Genomic DNA, 23520 nt, shown 5'->3' on the forward strand with positions numbered 1-23520 from the left:
TGAGTTGAATTTAAATAAATATTAAAAAGGATAAAATGTCTGCTCTTCTCAAATTAAACCCAAAAAATCAATATGTGGGGCTGAGTTGTTCAGTCAGTTAAGTGTCTGCCTTTGGCTCAGGTCATGATACCAGGGTCCTGGGATCAAGCCCTGGGTCAGGCTCCCTACTCAGTGGGGAGCCTACTTCTCCCTCTCCCTCTGCCTGCTCCCCTGCCTAATTGTGCAAGCTCACTCTTGATCTCTCTCTAAATAAAATTGTTTTAAAAAGAGAACTAAAATTTAAGACAAAGGAAAACTCCCCAAATATATTGTGTGGTCAGCATTACCTTGATCCAAACCAAAGATATAACACACACACAAAGACTATTATAGGCCAATATTACTGAAGAACATGAAAAAATCTTCACCAAAGTATTAGCAAACTGAATTCCACAATACAATGAAAGACTCATACACCATGATCAAGTGGAATTTATTCTACATATGTAAGAATGGTTCAATATCTGCAACTCAATTAATCTGATATATCATATTAACTAATTGAAAGGTCATAATCCTATGGTCATCTCAAAAGATGAAGAAAAAACACTTGACTAAATTCAAAATCCATTTATGATTAAAAAAAAAAACTCCCAACAAAGTGTAGAGAGGGAACGTAGCTCACATAATAAAGGCCATATATTACAAGCCTACAGCCAGCATTATTCTTAACAGTGAAAAGCCAAAAGCTTTCCTTTTACTATCATGATAAAGAAAAGAGGTCCACTTCTACTGCTTTTTTTTAAATTTTTATTTGTTTATGAAAGTCACAGAGAGAGAGAGAGAGGCAGAGACACAGGCAGAGGGAGAAGCAGGCTCCATGCACCGGGAACCCGACGTGGGATTTGATCCCGGGTCTCCAGGACCGCGCCCTGGGCCAAAGGCAGGCGCCAAACCGCTGGGCCACCCAGGGATCCCAACTTCTACTGCTTTTGCTCAAAACAGTACTGGAGATCCTAGCTACAGTAGTTGAAAATAAAAAGAAATAAAAGACATCCAAACTGATAAGGAAAATACAGAACTGCATTTGTAAACAACAGTGTTTTTCTAGGTAGAAAAATTTAAAGACTCCACCGAAAACACTATTAGAACTAATAAATGAAATCAGATAAGTTGCAAGATACAAAATTAATATGTAGAAATCTGCTGTATTTATATAAGCCAGTAAAAAACTAGGAGAAATGGAAGTTAAGAAAACAATTCTACTTATAATTGCATTTATAAGAATAAAATACTTAGGGATAAATTTACCCAAGGAGGAGTAAACCCTAACTCTGAAACCTATAAGACATTGATAAAAGAAATTCAAAGATGACACAAATCAATAAATGGAAAGGTAGACTGTGCTAATGTCCTTGAAGAATTAATATTGTGAAAATATCCATATTACGCAAAACAATCTATTAATTCCGTGTAATTCCTATGAAAATACCAATAGCATTGTTTGCAGAACTAGAATAAATTATCTTAAAGTTGGTATGGAGCTACAAAAGACTCTGAATATCCAAAGCAATCTTTATTATTTTCTTAGTATTAGTTTAAATTATAATTAGTTAAACTACAGTGCAATCTTAGTTACAAGTGTACAATGTAGCGATTCAACACTTCCATAGAACACCCAGTGCTCATCACAGCAAGTGCACTACTTAATCCTCATTATCTATTTCACTTATTCCCCCACTCACATTCCCTCTAGCAACCATCAGTTTGTTCTATATAGTTTAGAGTCTGCTTTATGCTTTGCCACCCCTTCTCTTTTTTTTCCCTTTTTTGTTTCTTTTCTTAAATTCCACATATGAGTGAAATCATATGGTATTTGTCTCTCTTCAACTGACTTACTTCGCTTAGCATGACACTACCTCCATCTATGTTGTTGCAAATGGCAAGATTTCATTCTTTTTTGTGGCTGAATAATATTTCATTGTATTTATATAACACCTCTTCTTTATCCATTCATGAGTCAGGGGTTGTTTATTTGAGATTTTTCTTGCTTCTTGATGTATACTTGTATTGCTCATACTTCCTTCTTAGGATTTCATTTGCTACATCCCAAAGGCTTTGGATCATTATGTTTTCATTTTCATTTGTTTCCATATATTTTTTTAAATTTCTTCTTTGATTTCCTGGTTGACTTATTCGTTATGTATTAGCATTGTTTAGACTACATGTTTTTTATGGTTGATTTCAAGGTTCATAGTTGTAGTAGAAAAGGTGCATGGTATGACTTCAATCTTTTTTGTATTTGTTGAGGCCAATTTGTGATGCAATATGTGATCTATTCCAGAGAATGTCCCATGTGCACTTGAAAAGAATGTGTATTATGCTATTTTTAGTATGTAATGTTTTGAATATATGTTAAATCTATCTGATCCAGTGTATAATTCAAAGCCATTGTTTCCTTGTTTTCTTTTTTTTTTTGATGATCTGTCCACTGATGTAAGAGGTGTGTGTAAGTCCCCTACTATTATTGAGTTATTATTGATGAGTTCTTTTATGCTTATTAATTGAGTTATATATTTAGGAACTCCCAAGATGAAAGCATATATATTTACAACTATTAGATCTTCTTGCTGGGTTGTCCTCTTTGTTATTGTATAATGCACTTCTTTGTCTTTTTTTACAGTCCAGATCCAGGAGGCCCAGAGAACCCCTATTGAAATTAACAAAAGCAAGCCAACACCAAAAGACATACTGTAATTAATTTTGCAAATTATAGTGATAAAAAAATCTTAAACACAGAAAGACAAAAGTCCTTAACTTATGACAGAAAACCCATAAGGCTAGCTGTATATTTCTCAGCAGAAACTTGGTAAGCAGAAGAGAGTGGCATGATATATTCAAAGTGCTGGTGAGAAAAATCTGCAGCCAAGAATACTCTCTATCCAGCAAGGTTATCATTCAGAATAGAAGGAGAGATAAAAGATTTTTCAGACAAACAAAAACTAAATGTTTGTGACCACTAAACCAGCCCTGCAAGAAATATTAAAGGGGACCTTTTCAGTGGGAAAGAAAGATCAAAAGTAACAAAGACAAGAAAGACAGAGAAAATCCTCAGACACAATGACAAAACAAGTAATAAAATGGTAATAAATCCTATCTATCAATACTTATTTTGAATTTCAATAGACAAGATTCTCCAATTAAAAGATATAGGGTGTTAAAATGAATTTAAAAAGGGACCAATCTATATGTTCCTACAAGAGACTCATTTTTTACCTAAAATCACCTGCAGATTGATGGTGAAGGAGTTGAGAAACACAATCATGTGAACAGACATCAAAAAAGCAGGAGTAGTATTATTTATATTAGACAAACTAGACTTTAATACCAAAGCAAACTTTTGAAAGAAAAACAAAATATACGTAACGTGCTTTTAGATTTCAAACTATACTACAAAGCTGTAGCAATCAAAACAGAAATGGCACAACAACACACATATAGATCAAAGGAATGGAATACAAATCCCAGAAATAAACCTCTGTTTATATGGCCAATTAATATATAACAAAAAAGGCAAGAATAGTGAATGAGGAAAGAAGAGGCTTTAGTAAATGGTGTTTAAAAAACTGGAATACTATGTGATAAAGAATGAAAACAGGCCACTTTTTACATCATACACAGACAAAAACAAAAACAAACTCTAAAATGAACTAAAGACCTAGGTATAAGACCAGAAATCATAAAACTCCTAAAGGAAAGCATAGGCAGCAAACTCTTGGAGGTTGGTTTTAACTGTATTATTTTGGATGTGTCTCCTTAAGAAAGGGTAACAAAATGAAAAATAAACAACATATCAAACTACAAATCTTTTGCCTACCCAGAGAAACTGGGAAACAAATCAAAAAGGTAGCCTACTGAATGGAAGATGATAATTGCAAATGATATATCCAACAAGGGGTTAACATTCAAAATATATAAAGTCCAACATCTCCATACCAAAAGAACACAAGCAAGTGACTAAAAAATGGGCCCAGGAGCTTGTGCACTATTGCTGGGAATTTAAACTGGTGTAGTCATAATAGATAAGAGTATGATTGTTTCTCAAAAAATTAAAAAAAGAAATAACATAATATCCAAAAACTCATTTAGGGTATCTATTTGAAGAAAATGAAATCATTCATTTGAGGAGATGTATCCACCCTGTTTATTGCGTCATTACTTACAATAGCCAGGATATGGAAGCAAACCATGTGTCCAACTATAAAAAAATGAATAAATAGCAGACACACACACACACACACACACACACAGAGGAATATTACTCAGCAATGAAAAAGAATGACATTTTTGTCATCTTTGACAATATCGATGGATCTAGAGGTTTTATGCTAAATGAAATTAGAGAAAGGCAAATAATGCACAATTTAACTGATCATGTGGAATCTAAAAACAATGAAACAAAACAGAAAAGTCTATACAAAAAGTCCAAATGTGATTGCCAGAGGGGAGCAGGGACAAAATGACTGAAATAGGTGAAAGGAAGTAAATGGTACAAAATTTCAGTTATAAAATAAATAAGTCACAGGGGTGTAAATGACAATATAGGGAATAAAGTCAAAATTTTATTAATTTAGAATGTTGATAGTAATGAATTTTATCATGATGATCATATCACAATATGTATAAGTATTGATCCACTATGTCTACACCTAAAACTAAAATAATATTGTTTGCAACCTATACACCATTATTAATAAATATATAAAAATAAAATTAAAATTGTCATCCAGTGACATGTTTTTGGCAATAAAACCCCAAAACTACAGACCAATAGAAATATATGTGCAAATATCCTCAAAAATCATTGGCAAATCAATTCCAACAATGAAAAAAAAGGAAAAGAATTCAATTGTTGCATTAAATAATTTAAATTTAATGTTTTATCTTTTGATGTTCATATATCATTTATTGTGTTTTAAAAGTAATTTCTCTGCTATCTCCCAATTTTTTCAGTTAAGTGAAATTTTCAAAAATTACAATTCATTCTCCTCCTACATACTTAGACTTGGCATTTATCATTCATAACAAATATTCCTATTAGAGAAGAGACAATTTATTATCATTGGAAGGTGACTACGAGTAATATAAATAACTTTAATATTCAAATCTCTGGCAAGGTGCTATTGTTCAGTATTGTTCAATATTGTCTCCGTCCTGCAGGTATTTAGTTGTTTCAGCACAAATCTAAATAACTTATTTGTAAATATTAAAATTGGTTGCAGGTATATTAAAGCCTAAGACAGAATAATTGAGAAGATAAGTTTGGAAGGGCACCTGCGTAGCTCACTCTGGGTGGTTAAGCATCTGCCTTCAGCTCAGGTCATGATCCCTGATTCCTGAGGTCTAGCCTCCCTTTGGGCGCCCTGCTCAGTGGAGAGTCTGCTTCTCCTTCTCCGTCTGCCCCTCCCCCTGCAGATGTATTCTCTCTCTCTCTCTCTGTGAAGTAAATAAAATCTTAAAAAACAAAAGAGGTAAGTTGGGAAATTGATGTCTTTGTGACAGTGACAATAAAGTTGAAAATATAGTAAGTCTTCAGAATTAGTGTCAAATATCATGAAATACCTGTTATTGGGATGATGATTTTAGAATATTCTCAGTAATCGAAATGACAAGAAAGAAATATATTATGCCAAAATTTGGCCCCAATGTCTTCTGGAACATAAAAATTTCTCAGAGGCACTTCTCAAGGGACAAACTAAATGACACATTATAAGTTTTTTGAAAGACTCTACATCCTGGAGTGTATGAAATACACTCTCTTCAAAATAGCCCAAGTGTAAGAATTTCCTGATCAAATTTTAAGTGACACATTGATGAGAAATTGACTTTTTCCACTATTGCCTCACTCTGAGTTCCCACAGGACCAGCAGTTTGTGAATACCACAGATATTCTCTGCTTACAAGAGTAACCTGACCTCCTACTGGAAGATGCACAACTGTCTGGCCAACAGAAGGTATGTGTCACTACTGCCCTGTCTCTCTCCTAGTCACCTCATTTAGGGGAGATTACAAATGCTGGATGGGATGCACCGGATGTACAAATAATATACAATTAATCCCAGAGAACATTGGTATCTTGATTTCAACAATTCAGGGTAACAGACAGGAATGAGTGTGAAATATGTTGGAGAACTTCTTAAAATATTCAAATTCTTGCCTTCAGAGAAGTAATTAATAATATACATCTGTGCAAATTGTGTTTGCAAATCAATATTATTTTAAGTGAAACCTATAAGCATCATGTCAGGGAACACTTAATTTAGATTTGTCATCAGCTATAGATATAATTATATATATTATTTGATATTTAGCCCAATCTTAAAAAAAGATTCTTAAAATGAGTGCATCAAATCATAATGGTCAAACATAATTCATGCATACATTTGCCTAGATGAATGAAAGCAATTTGATTTTTTATAAAAAGCAGGATAATAACTTCTGTAAAATGCTAATTTTAATTATAAACATTCAAAGACTTTTTTGAAAAATTGATCAAAACTTGGCAAAAAAAATTCAATACTGAAACTCCTGTATAATGAATTATGCATAATCTAAAGATATAAATGCTTTGTATGCATTATATGTTATTTTTATTCTCATTTTAGAGAATAAAATAGATTGGTAAAAATTAGGCAGCTAGACATGAACTTTTTAAAGGTTATAACTCTATAATTGAGAGCCAGGAGTAATTTCAGATTTCATTGACTCCTGAGTTAATCCATTGAATTCTGAAATTGCATTTCTTTAATTTATTAGAATTCTTCATTCAACTAAAGCCTTTAATATTCACAAATCTTTCTGTAGTTGTACCAACAATATTCTTCCATAAATGATCTATATTTTTATTTATTGTATCTTTACCATTAAATCAATTGTCAAGTTCTGGTGGTTTAGAAGTAATTTTTTAAATATTTTCTGCTTTTTGTTTTCAATTTTGTTCAGGTTTCAGAGAATTTTATTGTGTCATGTAACATTTTTTAACATATAGAATCATTCTTTAAAAATTTAACAATTTCTAGAACTCAACAATTATTCAAAATAAAAATTCACTTGATAGTGAATTCTTTTAGCAAAGAAATGTAAATTCCCCCAAAAAAGTCATATACTACAGGAAACTCCTAAATATGCTAAAACTACTATCTCCAATCTTAGAGCACTCAATTTTTAACCAATATGGATTTAAAAGTTGTCAAAAAAGTTGATATAGCATTTTTTTTCTAATACAACATTTTAATTTTAACAGTTATTCTACTAACATTGTAATGTACTGTGGAATCTGACCTAACATTGATAAGGGCAAGATTATTCCTGAATTCCCTTTTTTCTTCACAATTTTATTGCTTTACGTTTTTCCAGTCACTACTGTTGTGTCAAGCATAGAGTATCATTGTAAAAAAAACACTTATTTCATCATAAAATGCTTCTTTAAAGCTCTAAGGAAATTAGTGCCAGCTTTTACATTGTTCAACTGCAAATGAAGTCATTCACCACACATTCTACACAGTGCGACTGTCCTGTCTTGTCACTATATTCACTCTTCAAGTCCTTCAGTACAGTTCCACTTAGCACTTTGCTTGCCACTACGCAGCTGCAGAGATGAATAACCAAGAAGGTACCTATGCAGAACTCAATCAGGCTATGGACTCAAAAAGATAGCAAATGAAAGCTAAAGGTGCTAAATGTTCCATTTTAGTAACTGAGCAGAAAATAAGCTATGCAGAATTAAATCTTCAAAATACTTTTCAGGATCAAGGGAACAACAAGAACTACAACTGCAAAGGTAAAGCACTTAATACTCAGTATAACTGTTGTAGGATGTGTTCTGGGGTGCAGGGGTGTAGAGAATGAGTAGGGAATGATCTCCCATATTTTTTATTTGTGACGATCAGAGCTTGGAGCTGGAATGTGGTCTTGTAATTGAAATCTGAGCACTAACTGTATTCAGGCATTGCTGTAATTCGTCATCTTTATCAACATTTCACGGAGTAGTATATTTACTGCAAATGCAATGGTATATTCTGAGAGAAGATTACAATGGTCGATAGGGGTTGGAGTCCATGTTTTTATATGTGACTCTCTGTGCATCATTGGTTCTCTTATATGTACATTTCTTAAATGATTATTTCCATCTATCTTTTGTCAGTGTTTTCATTTGTCTTCCTACTATTTACCATCATGTCCAGGGAAGTTCATTACTGGGATCCTGGGAATCATCTGCTTTGTCTTGATGTCCACTATGTTCGCAATAGCTGGTATTCTCCGTAAGTGTTTGAATGGTTACAAGGGAATTTTTCAGTTTAATTACCATCAGTGCCTCGAAATGTTGCACATATTATGGAATTGTGTTATCTCATTTTAATGTATGTATGCTCTAAGTGCAGAATGGTTACTCTGAATTTGTCAAAATTAGAAATAATTGTAGAGATTATTACTAATATATTCAGGCTTCAATACCTCAAGGGCAAGTTAGAGGGGAGAGACCTTTTTGAGATATACAAATTAATTCTTGGAATTAGTTAAACCAAATACTGTAAGAAGTGGTGAGGTTTGTTCTTCAGGCTTTTGAATTATTTTCCCCTACATGTTCATCACTTTATTAACTCTTAACTGGTAAAATAAATTTTATTACAGAGTTTTCTCATTCTAAGTAATACATTAAATTTCAAACTAAGAAACTCAGATAATTATTATTTATTTAGTTTAATAATAAGTTTGTAAGGGGATTACTTTAATTTTCTTGCTACTGACATACTGAAGCAAAACAAAACATCCCTGGAAACAAGGATCCAGAAAGGTACATCATTTTCAAAAATCTGATATTAACATAGTTACTATTTTATCTCTATTTAGTCTAGGAAAAAATGATAATAGATTATTTCAGGGAATATCAATTAGAAAAATCACATAATAAACTTTCAGAAGTAATGATTACTGGAGAGTTTACTTCTTATAACAATCTGAAGAAATATAAAATCACCAAACCCATTATTACCATTTGCTTCAAATTTCCTCCTGCTATAAGAAGAGATCAATCATTTTACTATTCCAAGAAAGTGGTTGCATTCAGCGACTCTCAACATGCAGAGATGGACATTTTTGTGTGTTTGCTTTATATAGGTACAAAAATTGGGAATGAGAGGCTGACTGTTCTCTGCTGTATATGAACCTATTTTGTTTTATTTATGCCATCCTGTGAGTGTGCATGGATACACACACCTATGTGTATGTGTGTGTATATATATATATATATATACATATATATATGCAAGTATGTACATTTTCATTTGTTAAAATTCAAAGATTTTTGGATAATATCTCATAATCTTTCCTCAGTTTATCACTGTCGTCATTGTCCAAAAGAGTGGTTTACATATTCCAACAACTGCTATTACATTAGCACTGAATGAATGTTCGATGTTCTGTATTTCTATGTACTCTAACCTGCTCTATATAGATGATGAAGTTGAACTGGTAAGATTTCATGTTTCCATCTGATTAATAGCTTATCAGTTAATATTATTTCTGTACAGTTCATCCATAGTTTTGTATGTATTTGTAGTTTATTCATTATTGTTTTAAAGTTCACTAATGTTCTATCGTTTGACTCTCCTGCATTTTATTTATATTTTATACTGTTAATGTACATTTGACAATTGCCAGTCTAGCTTTTCATAGAAAACTGTACTTCTTGGGAAACCTGGGTGGCTCAATGCTTGAATGTCTGCTTTGGCTCAGATCAAGATCCCGGGGTCCTGGGATCCAATCCCACCCTGGGCTCCCTGCATGAGCCTGCTTCTGCCTATGCCTGTGTCTCTGCCTCTCTCTCTGTCTCTCATGAATAAATAAATAAAATCTTAAAAAAAGAAAAGAAAACTGTGCCTCTAATAATGCTCTTTTGCCTGAAATAAACTTTACTATTTAATTTTACCACACATCAAGGACTCTAAACATATGATTGTGAAATTGATCACAAAGTATTTAGGATCAGGCAACCACAAATCAGATTCTGAAATAGAAATTTAGAGTCTTTGCTAACCCTGCTGATTCATATTATTAAATATCTTTGCTTATTTTTGGTTTTTATATCATAGGAATCATGTAGTATGTGTTTTTATGTATGTCTCCTTTAGCTCTCACATAATATTTGTAATTCATCTATATCATCTATTTGTCTATAGTTTGTGAGTTTTCAGTGTTGCTGTCTTATATGAATATGACACTTTAAAATCTGTTCTCAGAAATTTAGTTCCTTTTAGTGAGTATATAATTATTTTATGAAAAGCCTTTCCTTATCTTTTTCACATATTATATGTATAATAATTTATAAATGATGTATAACTAGCATATAATATATTTAGGCATAGAAATATTAAATTTATCATAAAAATTCAAATGTAGAAGTATAACATTATAATTGTACCTATGTTTAATTATAATATATTTTTCTTTAAGGAATACAATGAAATTGCACAGTCACCTATGTTTTCTATTTATTAAATTATTCCAACATTTTCTAATGTATTGTGTAAATATACATTTTACTAAATAGAACCTTGATCCAAAATTCAGTAGCTTCAGAAAAATTAATACAATAAGTCTGGTGGTTATATAGCAGTACCATTTTTTCTGGACTTTGAATCATTAGGATATTCTCTTTTGTGAGAATGAGAAGTGCTCAACTTTGTCTTTTGTCCACTTCTCCAAGATGGTGTCTTTTCCCTTCTTAGAAATCCATGTCATCTTTTAGATATGAGCTCTTTTCTGAATTTATAAGATGCAAATAGATTTTTGGCTCTATGACTTGCATTTTTACTCCCATACTGGAGTTTTTAATTACCAAAATGTATTATTGTAACTATAGCCAATTTATCATTTTGGGTATTAGTGATTATTTTGGACCTATTTCAGAAATTAGCCTTACTCCTAACTCTGGGAAACAAACTAGGGGTGGTAGAAAGGGAGGTGGGCAGAGGGTGGGGGTGACTTGTTGACGGACACTGAGGAGGGCACTTGATGGGATGAGCACTGGGTGTTATTCTATATGTTGGCAAATTGAACATCAATAAAAAATAAATTTATAAAAAAAGGACGTAGTTGTGAAAAACCATGAAGTTCTGATGAAGGTCTAAATAAATAGAAAGCTATTCTGTGTTTGCAGTTAGAAATACTCAATATTGTTAAGACGTCCCTTCTTCCCAACTTCATGCAGTTATTCAAATGACATCCCAATTAAAATCATAGCATGTTGAAAAAAAATTAGTCTTAGTTCATGAGTATAATTCCCTGTTATTTTCTAGGATTGATTTATTATTTATTTATTTATTTATTTATTTATTTATTTATCTCTTAAATAGGGTTTATGACCCATTGGGAATTTGTTTTTTGCGATGCTCTGTTTGCCACGCTGTGAGATAATAGGTTTTTGATTTGGAATAATGCAGTTAGTATCTAAAAATTCCTCTGTTGAGATCTTAGATATATCCTTATTTCCTTCCTGGCAGCCGTAGGTATTACAAATATATCCTTTGTTCATTTTTATTGAGAGGTAATTGACATATAACATTGTATATCTTTAAGCATACAATGTGTTCATTTGATATACTTACGTATTGGAATGTAATTACTAAGGTAATGTTAGATAACATTTTTCTCATGTCATTTATTTAACATTTCTATATTTATTGAGAACAGCTAAGATTTAGCCTTACCAACTTTGAAGTTTATAATATGTAATGCTGACCATAATCACTATGTTGTACATTAGACCTCCAGAACTTATCTACTAGTTATAACTTTGTATTCTTAAACATCTCCCCCGCCCCCGCCGCCTAAAGCCCCTGGTAAATCACATTCTACTCTTTGCTTTTACAAGTTCAATGTTTTAGATTCTACATGTAAGTGACACCATACAGTACTTTCTATCTCTGCCTGACTATTGCCACTTAACATAATATCTTTTTTTTTTTTTTTAATTTATTTATGATAGTCACACAGAGAGAGAGAGAGAGGCAGAGACACAGGCAGAGGGAGAAGCAGGCTCCATGCACCGGGAGCCCGACGTGGGATTCGATCCCGGGTCTCCAGGATCGCGCCCTGGGCCAAAGGCAGGCGCCAAACCGCTGCGCCACCCAGGGATCCCTAAGATCTATCCATTTGTCACAAACGGCAAGATTTTCTTCTTTCTCATGGCTGAATAATATTTCAATATGTATAAATATGTGTGTGTTCTTCTGTATGTGTGTGTGTGTGTCATGTTTTTTAACTGTTTATCTGTTGGCAGTTCTTTTCATATATTGGCTATTGTGAATAACATTGCAATGAGCTTGGGCATGCAGATATAACTTCGAGATAACAATTCCAGTTCTATTAAATATGTACATGTGTAACATTATTGATTCATATGGTAGCTTTGTTTTTAATTTCCTAAAAAATCACCATACTATTTTCCATTGTGGCAGCACCAATTTACATTTCCTTCAAAGGATTTCCTTTTCTTCACATGCTCACCAAAGTTAGTTATCTCTTATCTTTTGGAAAAAGCCATTCGAACAGGTATGAGGTGATACCATATAGTGGTTTTGATTTGCATTTCCCTGATGATTAGTGATTTTTGAGCACCTTTCACATATTTTGGCCATTTCTTTTTTTAAAAAGATTTTATTTATTATTTATTTATTTATTTATTTATTTATTTATTTATTTATTTATAAGAGATACACAGAGAGAGAAAGAGAGAGAGAGAGAGGCAGAGACACAGGCAGAGACACAGGCGAGGGAGAAGCAGGCTCCATGCAGGATGCCCAATATGGGACTCAATCCCAGGACTCCAGAATCACGCCCTGGGCCAAAGGCAGGTGCCAAACCTCTGAGCCACCAAGAGATCCCCCTTTTTGGCCTTTTCTATGTCTTCAGAACAGTATCTTCACAGGTCCTTTGCCCATTTTTAAAATTGGATTATTTTATTTGTTTTAACTGCACTGTATGGGTTCCTTATATATTTTGAATATTAGTCCCTTATCTGATATATAGTTAACAAATATTTGCTCTTGTTCTGTGCATTATTCTTTCAATATATTTTTTAAATTTTTTCCTTTGTTGTTCAGAGTTCCTTGGCTTAATGCAATCCCATTTCTGTTTTAGTTTTTGTTGCTTATACTTTTTGGTCACTTATCCAAATTAATTGTCTGTACCAACTTCCAGGATCTATTTCTTTTGCCTCTACTAGCTATTTTATATCTGTATATGTTTTTCTGTTACTTTATTTTTTTTTGTCTTTTTATTTCAGCTTGAAGACTTACTTGCCTTTAGCCTCTCTGTAGGCAGGTTAAAATTTCTTCTGACTGTGGCTTTAACCAACCACCACTGAAGTCATGCTACTGTTCTCCTCTGACTGCCATCTGGGGTGAAAGTTGAAAATTTGACACACCATCTCCTGGGATGCGAGAAAATCTTTACCTTTTTTTTATTTCTGAATGACGGCTTTGCTGAATCAGGTATTCTTAGTTGACAGGTCATTTTCTCTTTGATCACATTACATATATCATCCCACTCTCTCCTATTTTGCCCTGGGAAGAAGTTCTTGCTGAGAGAATCCTCTTTGGTGTCTGGTGTGGCATGCTGACCTCAGAGCCTCAAGTGTATTGGAGCTGTCATCCAAGATCAGGCACAAATAGAGCTACCATAAATGACTGTGTGTTGGTGCACAGGTTCACTTGCTGAGGCTGTGGCACTGGTGTCTAAGGTAGAGACTCATTCCCTAGAAACTGTACTTGGGCCTCAGGAGCTCATCACTGTGAGTGACTCGGGCTGGCTAGAGGAATGTATCAGTTACACAGGATCTCGGATGACAGAGTTCAGTAGGGACTTAAGCCCGGGAAGAGGGGGCATAGGGTGTGGTAGTAGCATAATGTGAGGATAGTGAGTCAAAATTTCAATTTTGTCCCAAGGGACAGTCACAAAATAGCAGCAGCATGATCCAGTGCTAGTTTGAATAATATTATATCGTTATGTGTATATTACGTTTTCTTGATCCATTTACCCATCATTGAACATTTGGGCTGCTTCTACCACTTGGTTCTTGTGAATAATGCTGCAGTGAGCTTGGGTGTACAGATATCTATTTGATATCTTGCTTTCAACTCTTTTATATATTTTCCTATATGTGAAGTTGTAAATTCATATGGTTATTTTATTTTCAATTTTTAAAGAAACTCTATACTGCTTTTCATATTTTTAAAATTTTATTTATTTTTTATTTATTTATTTATTTATTTATTATATATATATAGATATATAGATATATAGATATATATATAGAAAGAGAGAGAGGCAGAGACACAGGAGAGGGAGAAGCAGGCTCCCTGCAAGGATTCCGAGGTGGGACTCGATCCCCAGATGCTGGGATCACACACTGAGCCTAAGGCAGATGCTCAACCACTGAGCCACCCAGAGGTCACTTCATATTTTCATGATGGTTGACTAATTCACATCCCAAAAACAGCATACACGTATCCCCTGTTTCCTAGCCCTCGCCAACACTTTTGTTTTTATCCATCTCAAGGAGTTTGAGGTGATATCTCATAGTGTTTTTGATTTGAATCTCTCTGATAATTAGTGATATTGAGTGTCCTTTCATATGCTTTTGACCATTTGTATATTTTCTTGGGAAAAATCTCCATTTCACCCTTTTGCCCATTTTTTTTAAACTTTTATTTATTTATGATAGGCACACAGTGAGAGAGAGAGAGAGAGGCAGAGACACAGGCAGAGGGAGAAGCAGGCTCCATGCACCGGGAGCCAGACGTGGGATTCGATCCCGGGTCTCCAGGACCGCGCCCTGGGCCAAAGGCAGGCGCCAAACCGCTGCACCTCCCAGGGATCCCCCTTTTGCCCATTTTTAAAGAGGGTTATTTGGTTTTTGTTGTTGTTATTACTAACTCATAGGACTCCTATATATTTTGGATATGAATTTTTGTTTCATATATGATTTGCAAGTGTTTCTTCCTACTCTGTCATTTCATTCTGCTGATCATGCCCTTTGAGTATCAGAAACATTTTAGTTTGATGTGGCCCATTTATCTACAAGGGGCTCTTCCTTTGTGTTCTTTGTTTTTGGCGTCAATTCCAACAAATCATTGCCAAATACAATGTTTTTTACTTTCCCCCATGTTTTCTTCAAGGAATTTTGTAGTTTTACATCTTGTCTTTAGGTCTTTAAGCCATTTTGAGTTAACATTAACATATAGTGTAAATATTGGCATCCAATTTCATTCTTTTGTATATGGATAGTCAGTTTCCCAACACTGTTTGTGAAAGGAACTGTCCCTTCCCTATTGAATGGTCTTGGCACGCTCATCAAAAATGATTAGACCAAATTTACATGGGCTTGTGTCTGGATGCATTTTTCAGTTATTGTTTCCATGGAGGATTGAGGGCCCCAGGGATTCCTATGTCTTCATCTTGCTCATATTACCCACCCCCTACAATCTGAAATAGTGTCCAGGGCAGATGTGGATTCTGTGGTAGATAAAGTGGTCTAAGGCTGCTGAAGGTGGATGATATTATCACCAATTCCTTGATGTTCACACTGACTTAGGTCACCTTATGATCCACCTTGTTCTCTCAGAAGTAATTTTTTGTCTGTGTTTGGAAGTGTTCTTCAGTCATTTCATTACAATGTCTTTGTTGTGGATTTCTATGTGCTCTATTAGTAGTTTGCTAAGCCTTTGGGGTCTGTAAATATATTTTAAAGGAATGTTAAGAAACCATTCATTCACTGTACCTTAGGATTGTTTTTCTGTTTTTTGTTTGTTTGTTTGTTTGTTTGTTTTTCCCACCTCTGCTGTTCTTCTAAGTTTGTATTTAGACCTATACTGGTTTTCCTTAATACTGTTTCGAATGTCTCTGAACATTGGTCACTTTTCTCTTTTCTCTCTCATTCTATGGAATGAATATATTCTGTAAATCCTTTGGCAATTTCATCAATTTTTCCTACAGCATCACAAGTTTTCTGTAGTACCAATAGAGTGAATTTTTCATTTGAGCTATGTAGTTATAAACTCAGAATTTCTGTGGTCTATTTGCATAATTTTATTTCTACATTGATAATTCCTATTTGATCTATTGCTACCATAATGTTTTCATTTAATTACTTGAATGTGATTTTCTTTACAATTTACATTGCTTTTTAAGTATTACCTTAAAATATTTTTTTCAAAAAAATCTTACCACTGTAGTAGTTTCTATAGACCATATTTTCCCTTAGTATGGAAGACATTTCCATGCTAAAACATTGTTCAGTTCCATCGTAATTTTTTTTAGGGTTTTGTTTAACTATTTAGAAAGTGAAAGCATGAGTGAGTGCCTGTGAGCAGGTATGGGCAGAAGTGGAGGGAGAAAGAATCTGAAGCCCAAGAGTGGCTCATTCCACAACTATAAGATCATGATCCTAGCCAAAACCAGGAATCAGGTACTGAATGGACTAAGCCACCCAGGAGTCCCTTCCAGTTCCTTTTCATGTTTTTTCTTAATTTTTTTAGGTAGAATTTTTGATAATATAGTTTAGTAAGCATGAGCACTATTTCATTTTTCTTTGATTTATTATTTTTGAAATTTTCATAAATTTTGTTGCAGAATATTCTAAGTCTACTTGCTGATCTGTATGCCCAGTTATTCCAAAACTCTTATTGTTTTTTTTTTTTTTTTTGGCCTATACATTCCTATTGATTGCCCTTGTGGTTTTGTAGCTTAGATGTCAACTCCTATTTTTTTTTCAAAATATTGCATTCAAATATTGCAGTTCAGTAGAGCTTCTACCCTTTGCCTGTGATGAATATGCATGTATATCTGTGTGTGTGTGTGTGTGTGTGTGTGTGTGTGTGAGTGTGTGAGTGTAGGAGGGGAATGCTTATAATTTCACTAGCAGTTCTCAAGCCTCCTTCTGCTTTCACTTTCTATTGGTTTCCTCGGTCTCCTCTTTCTGTGCACAAGTACTTTTTTTTTTTTTTCCCGTCAGCCAAGAGTGTGTAGAGAACTCATGTCAATTTTTTGTTCATTCTTTCCATTACAGTATCTTCCCATTTTATTTATGGAAGTCACAGAGCTTGATACAAGCACCACAACTTCTGACTAGTCAACATAACAGTTTTTCTCATTAATTGCCAAGCAAAATCAGCAATTTGAGCTGAGTGAATGAGCTATTTCACCCCCTTCCCCACTGCTAATCATGTCTCCCTTATGGCAACAGCATCATTGTTTTTTGCAGCTTCTCCAGTTGTAAAAACTACAATTCTTCTTGATCACTGAGCTAGGATGAATGGTGGGAGACATGGGAGTTGTCCTCGCCAACAAGAGGACAAATGTGCTTCTTCTTACTTGGAATATCTAGGATTATTTCCAATGTAAATATTTCACAAATTATTATTAACCTTTAATCAATTTTTAGAGCCACGAAATTGTTATCTTTGTAAGTTTGTCCTCTTCACTTATGATCACTTTGAAACTTTTATAGTAAGTATATTATAAAAGTATAATATGCCTAATGTTTAATATTACATTATAATTTAAAAGATTCTATAAAGAAAGAATAAATGTATTTGTTACTACAAAATTCAAATGAATATGAGCTTTTATTTGACTTCTAATAAAATTTGTTCGCTCATAGTGTTTTTTGGACATCTTCATGGATAAGAGTCTCCCAGAGAAGCCATTATAGTTCATCTGTGCAGGTAAAATGCTCAACTTTCTTTTCCAAAGCATAAGTTTCTTGAGAATATTTATGCTTCATGCCTTAAAATAATTAATTTTACAGAGAAAAACAGCTATATATGAACAACTATATAAACACAATTGTGGAGGTGTTTCCATATTAAAATGATGTGGGGAACAGTCAGATTTAGATATGTAACTGTTCGTCAAAATAAATTGTTTATTCATCAAAATATAATGTTATGTATTGATAAGATTAATGAGATATACTTTTCTGTATTTCAGGTTGTCAGTATCTTCAGAGAGAGACACGAATTGTCCTTTTTTTTTTATTTTGAGTCGAGCAAAGGTTCTTTTGAATCCTGTTTAGACATGAAAACAGGTATGCCTGGGTGGCTCAGTGGTTAAGCATCTGTCTTTGGCTTAGGGAGTGATCCCAGATTCCCGAGTTTGAGTCCCACATCGGGTTCCTTGCATGGAGCCTGCTTTTCCCTCTGCCTGTGTCTCTGCCTCTGTGTCTCTCTCTGTGTCTCTCATGAATAATAAATAATCATAAAAAAATAGAAATGAAAACATATGTTTGTGAACATAAAGCAATTTAGTTACTGAATTTGGGTATAATACTATCTCAAGATCTTAAAAAAAATATTTTCTTCAAAAGCCAATTATTTTCTCAGAGTATTTTTCAGAAATGTATTTTCAGAGCAATTTTAGGTTTACAACAAAATTAAGAGGAAGGTACAGAGCTATCTTATATTTCCCCTGCATGCATATGTGCATGGCCTCTCCCATTATCAACATCACTCACTAGAATAGTTTATTTGCTACTAAGGATGGATACACAGTGATGTATTATTAATCACCAAAGGCCAAAGTGTATCTGAGATGTTATCCTAGAACTGCTTTTCTTTTTTTTTTTTTAAGATTTTATTTATTTATTCATGAGAGACACACACACACACAGAGAGAGAGAGAGAGAGAGAGGCAGAGACACAGGCAGAGGGAGAAGCAGGCTCCATGCAGGAAGTCTTACATGGGACTCGATCCTGGGTCTCCAGGATCACACTCTGGGCTGAAGGTGGTGCTAAACTGCTGAGCCACCCGGGCTGCCCTAGAACTGTTTTTCTATCTTAATTTTATTAATGTAAAATATATATATACTCAGGTACATATTATATATTTCCTAAGCTTTTGTTGTTTATAAATTACAAATTATAATATCAAGCACTGTTACTATAAAGTTCTCATTAAAGTGAGTAATTCCACTCATATTTCCAAATAAATTGCTTTGTTATTGCCCTTCAAGGGGTTGCAAATGAGAGTTGACAACCCAGGGTGGCTAGGTTATTAGTCAGAATTGAATCAGGAGACATAAACCAGAGGAAGTTTGATGTAAACAATTATTATCTATTTGTAATGGAAAGCCTAAGAGAAAAGGCTACTAAAATAAGGAACATCATAAAGAATTTCCTAGAGTTGAAGGAGAGCACCTAAAGCATAGATCACTGGAAAACCAGGTCTACTCTCTGAAGATAAGATTTAGATATCATTGAAGACCACGGGCGTACACAGCTTCATGGCAGACATGCTCACAGCCTTGGCCTGAGAGAGCAGTTGCACAGTCCACAGGCTGAAGTTGGTAAGGATGGATCTCAGGCTGTGACTGGCAAGCAGGAGGAATGCCTGCCAGATTGTTAGTGGGGTACAGAGCAGAGGAAGCTTTCACTGCTACTGGCCACAAAAACTTGCTGGCAGCTTAATACACAGGACTTCCTGCTTGCATGCAGCTGGCAACCAAGTCATAGCGGCCAAACAACATGAAAACACCATGAAACCAGAAGAGCCCTTTCTGCTGCAATATCTCTCCATTGCCTTTTACTCACGAAACTCAATTTCATGTGAGCTGACAAGGAAAAGAAGTGTATAGCACCTACCTCTGTTATCTGAAAACAGGGCACAGAGGGATTGATTGGAGCTGAGAGTACTCAATTGTTAATAGGCACTCAGGGTGATCATGCAGTCATCACAGGGGTGCTATATAAGAGCCATTCACATTTGCTCCGCATCCTCTGAGAATGTAACCGACACATATGCTCTGAATCTGTTTTAGAGCAGCATTATTTTGATTAGATTTGTTTTTTGGCAGAGATTGGTATTTTCATTGGATAGTAACCAGTGTTCTTTAATACTTTTTCTTCTTTGTTTTTTTCCTCACCTGGATTGCAGACAGTTTGGAAGATACCCTTTTTTATTAAATTCTCCATGTCCCTATTCTTGCTACTCTTCACTGCAATGCTTGGAATACTTTAATGGGAAACAAACATTAAATAAATGTTAAATAACTTTTGCTACTCTTCACTACAATGCTTAGAAAAATACTTTAATGGGAAAAATTGTTATATTATTAAATAATAATAAAAATGTTAAATAACAGAAAATATGAATTAAAAGCATAACTATACTTGTGTGATCAAACAGCTGGGTATTGACAGATTTGGGGGAGAGCTTTTAGTAATTTGGTAATTATTCAGAGATATTTCTACCTTAGTTTATTCACAACAGGGAAAGAGCTTACATTTGACTATTATTTGCAAAATAACTTAGTATCTCATTTACATTTATCTCTTTGAATATAGCATGTTCTTAGTCACTCATATAAATGATATGAATATTCAAAATTAATTTCATACAATATATAAATGGCGGCTGTAACTAATTACTACAGCTATGTTATAAACTACCCAATATTGCATTGGCATTTAAAAATAATTTAAATTTACTTCTTATTCAACCATGTATAGTTTGAGGGTGTTTCAGTTGATGTAGGTTGGGCATGTTTGAACTTAACTCCAGACTCCATGTTCAGTTCAGAACTTTTTAAGGTATTTTATTCTTACAGAAGTAAGATACTTGGTATATGATCTTTTATAAGAGAGATTAGTAGCTCTCAGAGGAGCCAGTAGATATGTGCTTTTTAATGCTTGGGCCCTCAACTTGTAAAATGTCACTTTCTCACTCACATTATATCATTAAAAGAAGTCACATGACCAAACCTGTAATTAATTGTCTGCAAAGCATACTCTTTTCAAAGTGGTCAGATGAAAGGAATATAGATCACTGGTTATAGCCTGATCTTCTATAATAGCCATGGGAATATTTTTCTCATATTTTATGAGATAGAAAAGTGTTTGTAAAATATATATATTTATTGGAAAGTAATTTAAAAGCTTAGTTAATTTTTAACTTCACATCTAGTTTTTTGTGTCCTCCATGCCAAATAGTCTCAGAAGGTGGTTTTGTTTAGCGGTAAACATTATCCCATAGATGCTTTCACCAGGGTCCTTGATCAATGTAAAAATGGGGAATAAACAACATGGGATAAAATTTAAGGACATCAGCAATGAAACCAGGTCATGTCAATGTAATTTCTGAACATAAACTCTCAGCCCTGTGAGTCAGTTACAGAAGCACTCTGACTCAGGCTCCTTTCTTGAGAAATATGATAGAATTAGTGTTTTATTCATAGAAATACTTAAAGATTATTTGAAAAGCACCTCTTGGTACATAAGTTTTCACTAAGTCTCAGTCATTTTTACTTAAAAACATTATGCTTAATTTTCATCATCTGACATGAGGACCATACGTACAGCTGCCTGATAGGATTGATCTAAGGAATAAATAATAATGCTTAAAGATCCTTAAAATAAAGTGTAATCACATTGGGTTCTTGCTATATGTCTTCTTTTCTTATATTGCTTCCCTAATACTCAATAAACTCTGATTCCAAGCGGACTCAAAGTCTAGAACTTTATCTTTCTCTTTTCACCTATTCAAAGCTCTATTCCTTCAATATATTAGTTTAATGTCCCATCAAAAATATCTACTGATTCAGCCAATTCAATAATATACATCAAAGATATTAGCATTTTAAATAAGGCTTTTGAGAAATTCAACACATTGTGTATGGACACTAAACAAGAGTAATTTTTACTGGACATGCATTCCCATTTTGGAAATCACATCACAATTATTGTTCATTTTCTCAGTGATGAAAACCCCTGTTTCCTCCCACAATGTGTTGTTTTGTACATATTTAAAAGCTATCTTTTTTTTTGGAATTGAAGACATTTGAAAAGGATCATCAAGTTTTGACAAGATAGCCAGTTTGGTTCCTATGTTTCAGAAACCTACAAGGTCCTAGGGGAAGAAGACACTGAAATGCCCTTTTCCTTTCAATGTTGGAGCATCTCATCCACATCTGTATATGCACTCTTATTGTTGAAAACTGGAGTAATTTAATTTTTTTTAAGATTTTATTTATTTATTTGAGAGAGAGAGAGAGAGAGTGCACAAGCAAGAGGAAGGGCAGAAGAAGAGAGAGAAGCAAGCTGCCCACCAAGCAGGGAGCTCATGACAGGGCTTAATCACTCAACTCCGGGACCCTGGAACCATGAACCCAGCCTAAGGCAGATGTCCAACTGACTGATCCACCCAGATGCCTCAAGAATAATTTAATTTTGAAATTAACACTTGTGTAATATAAAAGACTAAAAACAATTAAGAAAAGAATTCATACACCCCCAATTCTTACTTTGTTTACTCTCACCATAAACTATGTGTTGTCTGGATTGTTAGTATTCCTAGGGAGATTCAGCTTAAGTTGCCTTACCCTGACATAGATGTAACATTTTCCAACCACAGAAAATTGGTTTAGAAACAGGACAGATGACAAAAAAAAAAAAAAAGAAAGAAAGAAAGAAACAGGACAGATGGTAACCACAGTTGTGGTGAGCACAGTGTAATGTACAAACCTGTCAAATCACTGTTTTACACCCAAAACTAACATAGCATTGTGCATCAGCTATACTCAAATAACAAAAACAAACACAAGTGTTATGTTTGTATTTTTAAATCTCTGGATGTGTAGTAGTGCATAAAATCATCAAAACACTAATCTTTCATCCACATAACCACCACCATCATCATTGTAATCATCATCATCTTCATAATAAAACAAATTCTTCACCCTTAGTGAAATTATTCTCCCATGCCCAGAGATCATTGTCTTCAAAGATAATGGCAGATAATGATATTTGAAAAAAGGAAAATATCCTAACAACTTTTTGGGGGTGACTGCTATTTTTAAATGCTAACTGATCATTTTGCTAGGTATATAATCTTAACATTTTGGAAGAAATATTCTTTATACAGTTAAATGTGATAAGTATATTTACATATCAAGAATAAAATAAACCTCTAATATTATCTCCTCTTAGATATGTTGCTCTTTTTTTTGAAAAGTTTAGAAATGTAAAAAAATTTTCAACATAACAACCAAGTATATTTGAAATACTTTTCTTGTACATTCAGAATCCATGAATCGTCCTTTTCTCTTTAATCTCTATTATGTTGGGACCCCTGCTAATTCATTTAGTGTGGAGCATTTCTAATGACATAACTCCTACATTCCTCTGAATTTGCAACTTTAGTTCTGACATTGGTTGTTTTGATTGCTTTTGTTTTGGAAAATATTTAGATTTAAGAAATCTGTGTCCTAAGGAAAATTTTGGTACCACTTTCACAGGCTTTGCAACTGGAATAGTCATCTTTACCAAATTTCTCAACCAAAAGCAATACTGATGTTTATAGGGGCACCTGAGTGGCTCTGTCAGGTAAGCATCTGCTTTCAGCTCAGGTCACATTCCCAGGGTCCTAGGATCGAGCCCATAGTCAGGCTCCCTGCTTCTGCCTCTGTCTCTCCCCTTACTTGCTCTC

At 34.0% G+C, this 23520-nt stretch overlaps 1 long non-coding RNA gene across 1 annotated transcript; it reads left to right on the forward strand.

Moving 5' to 3' along the window:
* The first annotated feature begins 16212 nt into the window (after nt 1–16212).
* LOC144297241 (uncharacterized) lies at nt 16213–21537 on the forward strand. Its single transcript, XR_013364318.1, has 2 exons — nt 16213–17765; nt 18031–21537. It is a non-coding gene; the product is annotated as an uncharacterized LOC144297241 (long non-coding RNA).
* The last annotated feature ends 1983 nt before the right edge of the window (nt 21538–23520 follow it).

This window comes from Canis aureus, chromosome 25 (assembly GCF_053574225.1).
Source record: "Canis aureus isolate CA01 chromosome 25, VMU_Caureus_v.1.0, whole genome shotgun sequence".
In the NCBI taxonomy this organism is placed as follows: domain Eukaryota; kingdom Metazoa; phylum Chordata; class Mammalia; order Carnivora; family Canidae; genus Canis; species Canis aureus.